The sequence below is a fragment of the Danio rerio genome, chromosome 1, assembly GCF_049306965.1.
Source record: "Danio rerio strain Tuebingen ecotype United States chromosome 1, GRCz12tu, whole genome shotgun sequence".
Taxonomy (NCBI): Eukaryota; Metazoa; Chordata; class Actinopteri; order Cypriniformes; family Danionidae; genus Danio; species Danio rerio.
In genome coordinates this window covers 25,327,932-25,336,488 of record NC_133176.1, presented here as the reverse complement: position 1 = coordinate 25,336,488, position 8,557 = coordinate 25,327,932, and positions in this window count along the sequence as shown.

Here is an 8,557-nt window from a genome sequence, read left to right as displayed (position 1 = left end):
ATATATATTTATAATAATTCCTTACATTTATGTGGCACTTTTTCTGGAAACTCAAATCACTTTACACATTTTTTGGGGGAATTTTCTCATCCACCACCAGTGTGCAGCTGGATGACACAACGGCAACCATATTGCACCACCACAAACCAGCTGATTGGTGGAGAGGAGACAGAGTGATGAAGTAACATGGGGATGGTTAGAAGGACAGAGGCCAGTGGGCAAATTTGGGACATGGGATTTTTAATATATCATCTATAACATCAGTGGTCACTGAGCAGTATAAATTCACCATCCAGATACTGGGGCATCAGGGCCCACACAGACCACAGGTTGAGCACCCCCTGCTGGCCTCACTGACAGCACTTCTGGCAGCAACCTAGCCGTCCCATGTGGTCTCCCATCCATGTACTTATCAGGCACATCCCTGCTTAGCTTCAGTTGACAACCATGTGAGAGTTGCAAAGAGCTAGCTGCCAGCAATTATTATATGTATCAATTGGCAGTTATGTGATAAAGCTATGTACAGAGTAAAGGTCTAACATTTAAATACATATTAAATCCTGTATTGAACTTCAAAGTGATAAAACTTCATGTTATTAACAATAATTAATTCTACTCGATTATCTCTGTGAAGCTGCTTTGACAATGGAAGTCGGTGGAAAACCAACATGTTCAAAACAACTTTTGTGTTTTGCTAAATAAAGTAAATCACATGTGTTAATTTTTTTTTATTAATTATTTGTTTTACAGTTTTTCTCGATTGCTAAAACAATTTCTGAAAACAAAGAAACCTCTGTTTTCTTAATCCATATATAGTTCTCAGGGAGAAGTACATTTTTAGATTTGATGTTCAAGGCCATACAATTTGTTCATTGTACAGTAAACAGCCTACAATGCACTGTACTACAGTTTACAATACTAAAAGGGACAAAAGCATAGAAACTTGATCGATTTGCTGTTTCTTGTCTTTGAGCTGTGTCCGGCCAGAGCCCAGTGACAATGTCACAAGCAATATTGTACTTCTGAGGCAACAGGAGAAGAAACCTTGTGTGCCATACCCAGCCCTAACATGATTCATCACCTATATCACCACATGCTAAATCCATTACTTGCAGCAGATTTAGGCCTAATCCCAATTCTATTTTAGTACCCCTACCCCTTCCCCTTGGCCTTTACAACCGAGGGTTAAAGGTAAGGGCTTTAAAATTTAACCCTAAGAATTAGGACAGCACTACACCAACTGCACACCTCATCCTGTGATATGGTCTCGTGATCTCATGCTTCATGTGAGATCAGACAATCGCGACTGCTGTAGTGATTCCAGTTGTGTTATTTTTTGGTATTTCTCTTCAGGAAATCACTGAAGGCATATATTATGTTATCATAACGATCTAATGTGGAAATAAGATCGTAACTGTACGGTGTATTACAGTTTTTCTTGTTTGCTTTGACCTGGTTAAAGAAACTAGGTTCCACTTCATTTTCATTTTCACTATCCCAGCAGAGCAAAAGACCGGTCTTGCAAATGTGTAAACTCTTTCTCATTGGGTTGACACATTTTCCCCACCATTTTTCAAAACAGCTAACACGGATGTCATTCAAGCAGTCCAAACTCCATTGTTTTAGTTATGGTAACCAAACAGAAACCATCTATTCCTAACTATTAGAAAGTACCAACATCAGTATGAATTCAGTGAAGCACCGGTTTGACACTACTTCACACAAATCTTTAAAAAGCAATCAGTCTGCAAACCTTATAAAACAGTGGAAGGTCTGTGTTGTTCTGTGACAGAATGGATGGAGGAGGTCAATAGTGGCTATGTCTTATACTCCCAATAGATTTGACTGTATATTGGTTTACATGCGTTTTCTCTAATATTTACAGTATTTTATTACTTTTGTCTGTTTTTACAGTATTTCAGTTTTCAGCCACAGTTTGAAAATTGTCATGAATTCAATATAAATGTAATCAAAGCATTTCTTATTCTGGATTCAATTCTTTGCAAAAAGGCAAATTTGACAGTCCAAATAGAAAGACAACAAATGGTATTGGCAATAGGCTATACAAGCAATGGCGGTGCACTGAGTTCTGTATTTTGTATTTTGTTGTCCATTGTGTAATGATTAATTGAAAGAGCTCATATACTTGTTTGCAAGTTGTGTTGTTTGAAGGTAAAACTAGCTTTTGTTGCATATTTTAAATGTTTTGACACGGTATGTGCCTTTTGCAAGCAAAATGTGTCATTTTGACCATGAGTGCCGCCGTTTAGGCCTGTGTGTAAACTGTTTTGAAAATGTGGAGTTTCAGTTGACAACTACATTTAAGCAATTGAGAAAAACTGTAACACAGTGGCCATATTCATCAATGGTAACACACCAAAAACAACTTTAAAATTATAGCAGACACTGTAAAAAGCTCATTCTCAGCCACTAAACACTACTGACAGGGTTTTCGAATGTCAGAATGTTGTGGGACTGCTGTACAGGAGTTATTAATAGGGATTATAGATCACAAAATTTAGCGTTTTTTTTTTTTTTTTAAACATGTTTGTTTATCTAATTTGTGGAAATTCTTATTTCCGGGTTCAGCAATTCTGCTGAAAATTGTGGCAGGTGTATTCTGGGAAATTTTCTTACCCCTTGGTTTCGAGTGTGGTCCTGAAAAATCTTTGTTCGAAGGGCTATTCACCCCTTCATCTTAGCCCTATGTCTTCAAGCTAAAGAGAACTGGGACACCCCTACCCCTTGGCTTGCATGCGCGAAACAAGGGGTAGGGGTAAGGAGATGGGGCTAAGGGCTAGGATTGGGCCTTACTCTGGTGTAGGTTTGTCAATCATACACATTCCATTTCCAAGAGTAGAAAAACTCCTCAAGTGGATTCAGAATAGGAAAATATCGAGGGGCATACAAGTTCATAAACTACCCATTGCACTCGTCCTCTCACATTGTTTCTTCTATCCATGCTTCTTACCTTCAGTAACCTGTTTACTGGTTTATAGTGCTTGTGTCACTTCATTTAAAAAATGTGACATAAATGTTGAGTGGTTGTGTGTAAGCAATGACATATTTTCTCTATTTGTATTTGATTCTTGCTACTTGTGTTTTCCAGTATGGATGGCATGCATTAGAGTGCAGAATGTGTTTTGGAAAATGTGTTTAGAATTTTGCTGTAAATTCTAGTCTAAGTAAGATCTGCACATTGTATTTTACCTTGTGAGATGATTAAGTGTTTTGACAGCAGACTACACAATTAGCTAAATGAGGTCAGGCAACTGAGAACTTAGTTTAGCCAATGGGTTTTAATGTTTTAACAATTGAGAAAAACTGTAATGCAATAGGAATCATGCACTAACAATAAATAATGACTGGCCTGCTTTATAAAAGCAAACAGTAAAGTATTTATACTAATTATATAGTGCTAATTCATGATGATTTAAAATGAGTGGTTTGTTAAGTAAGTGCATAGAGTTTGAGCTGATGACAAGCTAATTTAATTAAATGTGATGTGACAAATCAAAATTAGCTTAAAATAGTGAAGATGCTGAATGCATTAATCAAGCCAGTCAAATCTGGTATGTACTGAAAGAAGTATATAGTCCACATGCAGTTCACTCACAGTTAGTGGTGCCACTGACTGTGCTCATTTTTATGCAAGCAGCTTATTATATACTATGCTTGCAGAGTTTGTTTTACAGTGTGTTGCTGTATAAATTTGCAAAATATTTTGTTGTAGTGTTAGTTGTATAGTGAACCCACATGTGTGAGTAACTTAAAATTTTGTATTTCAATTAGCAGCAGAGGTTTCTTTGTTTCTTTTTGTGTCTCAGCACTTTTCAAATAAATGAAGTCATTTGCAAGAAATAATAATAAACTTAACCAACATCAAATAAACATGAATGTAAATGTCATTAAGTTATCCACCTATTACGTACTTAAAGAGTCTGGAAATGTTTATTATTTGTGTTTATAAAATAAAATTAAAATTTCGTATGGAAGCAAAGTGGCGCAGTGTGTAGCAAAATCGCCTCACTGCAAGAAAGTCACTGGTTCCAGCGCTGGCTGGGTCTCATGGACCCACCATGTTCTTGTGGATTTCCTCTGGGTGCTCCAGTTTCCCCCACAGTCCAGAGACATGTTATATAGATGAATTGAATAAGCTAAATTGTTCGTAGTGTATGTGTATGTATGAATGTGTATGGATAATAATAATTAATTCCTTACATTTAAAATAGCAGGAGAATCTCCTAATCCACCACCAGTGTGCAGCATCCACCTCGATGACGCGATGGCAGCGATTTTGCGCCAGACCTCACACCACACACCAGTTGATTGGTGGAGAGGAGACAGAGTGATGAATCCAATTATGATATGGTCATGATAAACAAAGGGCAGTAAGCAAATTTGGCCACATTGCCGAGGTAAAACCCATACTCTTTTTTGAAGGACATCCTGGGATTTTTAACAACCACAGAGAGAAAGAGAGAGTCAGGACCTTGTTTTAATGTCTCATCTGAAAGACGGCACTCACTGAGCAGTATAGGGTCCGGTTTCCTCTAGGTGCTCCAGCTTTCCCCACAATCCATTGACATGTGCTATAGGTGAATTGAATAAACTAAATTGGCCGTAGTGTATGAGTTTGATGTGAACGATTTTGTAGGGATGTTTCCCAGTACTGGGTTGCAGCTGGAAGGGTATCCGCTGGGTAAAACATATGCCAAATAAGTTGGCAGTTTATTCCACTGTGGAGACCCCTGATGAATAAAGGGACTAAGCTGAAGAAACACGAATATTGTTATACGCCTCATCTGGAACGGTGACGAGTCTGCATACAGACAGGAGGTGGAGCAGCTGGCTTTATGGTGCTGATACAAAAACCTGGAGCTGAACACGCTCAAAACAGTGGAGATGATAGTGGACTTTAGAAGAAACCCCCCTGCACTCCCTCCACTCACCATCATGAACAGCACTGTGGCTGCAGTAGAGTCATTCAGGTTCCTGGGCACCACCATCTCTCAGGATCTGAAGAGTGACATTCACATAGACTCTAATGTGAAGAAAGCCCAGCAGAGACTGTTCTTCCCTCGTCAGCTGAGGAAGTTTAACCTGCCACAGGAGCTGCTCGTACAGTTCTACTCAGCTGTCATCCAATCCAGCCTCTGCACTACAATCAGCTCAGCTGCCAAAACCGACCTCCATAGACTACAGCGTATAGTCTGGACTGCTGAACGAATCACTGGCACAATCCTTCCTACACTGTAAGAACTGTACTCTTCCAGAGTCAGTAAAAGAGCTTGCAAAATCACTTTGGACGCCTCACACCCAGCACACTACCTGTTCGAACTGTTACTGTCTGGTCGGCGCTTCAGAGCACCAAGCACAAAAACAGCCAGACACAGGAAAAGTTTTTTTCCTCAGACCATCTACCACATGAACAGTTAAATATTCCCCTACTGTGCAATAAACGTGTAATACTTTCTCATACGCACTTGTACTCAGCATCTCAATATACAATGCAATACTTTCTCCATACGCATTTGTATACAGTACAGTATAACCGGTATATTTATAACAAATCAGTACATACAAATCAACATCTAGATTTCTTGACTAACTGCATCTCTGTTTAATGTTTATCGTATTTATTTTTTCAATATTTATTTTGTGTTGTCACTTTATGTACACTGGAAGCTTCTGTAGCCAAAACAAATTCCTTGTGTGTATGAAGCACACTTGGCAATAAAACTGATTCTGATATTTCAATTGTATATTATTTTTCACATCATTTAATCACCCTTTATTTGTTCCAACCATGTTTGAGTTACTTTCTTCTGTTGAACACATAAGAGGATATTTTGAAGAAGTTTGTCTGGAAATCTGTAACCTTTAACTTCCAAAGTATTTATTTTTCCTACTATAGAAGTTGATCTTCTTTTTTAAAATAGAAATAACACAAGGGTTTGAAACCATTTGATGGTGAGAACAGAGTGTGTAAATTCTCATTTTTGGGTGAATTATCATTTTAACGTGAGTTCATTTATATATAGACAAGCCTAGTCCCAGACTAAAATGTAAATCTGACCCGTTCAAATGAAAGAAACTCAGCTCTTCCCCTGATGGAGAAACTTGGCAGCCCTGATGGAGAATACCGCCTGGCTCCATTCAATATTAAACTGAGATTTAGCACAGAAATAAATGTACTGTATATAGGGTGTCTCGGTAGCACAGTGGGTAGCAAGATCACCTCACATCTAGAAGGTCGCTGGTTCGAGCCTCTGTTGGGTAAGTTGGCATTTCTGTGTGGAGTTTGCATGTTCTCCCATGTTCGTGTGGGAGTACTCCGGTTTCCCATACAAGGCCAAAGACATGCCCTAGGTGAATAAGGTAAGCTAGATTGTTCCTACTGTTTGTGTGTAAATAAGTGTGTATGAATGTTTCCCAGTGATGGGTTGCAGCTTGAAGGGCATTCACTGTGTACAGCATATGCTGAATAAGTTGGTGGTTCATTCCGCTGTGATGACCCTAGATTAATAAAGGGACTGAGCCAAAAAGAAAATTAATAAATGAATGAATGATAAATGTATAAACACTGCAGCTAAATCTCACAAATGTCTTTTGGCATCACTTTACCAGAGAAAGACACTGTACAGGAAGAGTCAAGAACTTTAAGCAATCTCTGCATCGCTGGAGGCATTATTCTGATTCCTAATTCACAATTCAAGCACCCAAACGAACCAGGATTGGTAACACAAAACTTAATGACATGCCAATCGATTAGGCTCAAATTTATTAGCATGCCAAGCTGGGCCAATAAAACTGTGTGTCTGTCTGAGAGCACCTGTCCTCTCTGTAGAAGGTACCAGACAGAGTTAATGAGACCAGCCATTCAGTGAATGACTCAATTCATCTTCATTAGCAGGCTTAGACACTGACTCCTTCCTCTTATTCACATACACACGTTTTCCAGACATCTTCATGCAGATATACAGTGCACAGAGATTCATTGTGTCATGAGAGTTTATTCACTCTATGATAATAATTCCACATGTCCATATTCATAACAGGACATATAGTATAAATGTAACAATATGCTCCCATTAAAATGAGATATGTTTAACAAGTTAAACATGGTTGTTACAGTTGTTATACCTTTTCCATTTTTCCAGTGCATTAAATGTTAAAATGTTAAAAACAGACGTCTCAATGGTTCAGAAAATACGACTTTTTGATCTATCATAAAACCTCAGTTTGGTCCCTAAGAGCGGTTTAACTAGACTGCAATGTGTATGTCTGTGTGTGTGTTAGAGTGTGTATGCAAGCACGTAAATATTGATTAAACCTGACGTTTTTCAGCAGGAGGAAGTAGACACTTCAAAGCTGACTTTTACCACACAGGCTAACACACACAAGTGCGCACACACTGCTGATTTTCTACTTCAAACACTCCTGGTGTTTGCTCTGAAAATAAGACCGCTGTGTAGCCAAAAGATTCATTTCCTATGCGGAAGGGAGCAGGAGGGAAAAAAATACAGAGCCAGATACTTGTCCACCTAGTGAACTGACTTAGGATTCATAGCCATAACAATAATGATAACGTCAGTGACCTCTCTGATAAATTTCAATGTCCTTCTGTTAAAATGGCCCAAACGCATCTTAAACAGACCCAAAAACTCTTTCATAAAACCCTAGTTTAACTAAGGAATACAAGTTAAGACATTTTCATGAAATCTGACTCTCCATAAACTGCAAGGGTCTTGAAATACAAGCTTAAAATCATACAAGTTTGAAATGACATGAGGTTAAATAAATTGACTTTTCATTATGATGAAGATGCAAATGATTTTTCATTTATGTGTTTCATTTAACTATTGATTTAAGCCACATCAGTTCCCTCAGTGGCCATCTTCGTAACATTCTGTTAATAAAATAGCCAAAATCTCTTTTTAATAATTTTAATAAAATATTTTTATATATTTAATCACTCTCAGATCTGCCAAAAATATATATTAGCACCTAAAAAATACAAACTTTGTTCCTCTTAAAATTTGTAGGTACTAATATATACTTTTGAGGTACCAATATGGACTCTTCAAGTACAAATGTTTACCTTTTGAAAAGGTACCACCCCCCTAACATCTCGCGTATCTTATTTCTGAGAGTGTGGTAATACAAAAAGGTCTTGTCAAGTGAAACAATCAGGATGTGTGAAAACTTTAAAAAGGCGATTCCTCTGTTTCTCCCATTTAGTTCTGTAGTGGTCTCTCTCCTCTCCATTATATGGTTTCTGGTTAAAATAGCAGGAAGATGCTATAAAATATTAATGTGAACTCAAACCAACTGGTACAACTAAGCAAAACATACACAAAAGACACCTACTATTAATATACACATAAACACACACGGTCAACCGGTGGAGAGGGAGAGAGAAATTATGGTTGGCGTGTGGCCTGTGAGAGTGTTATCTGCCAGTGTGGCATTTCTCTATCACTTCCACACACTCTCACTGAGGCCTCATGCCAGACTCACACTGTGCTGGCCCACTGAACCACTCACCGAGCTC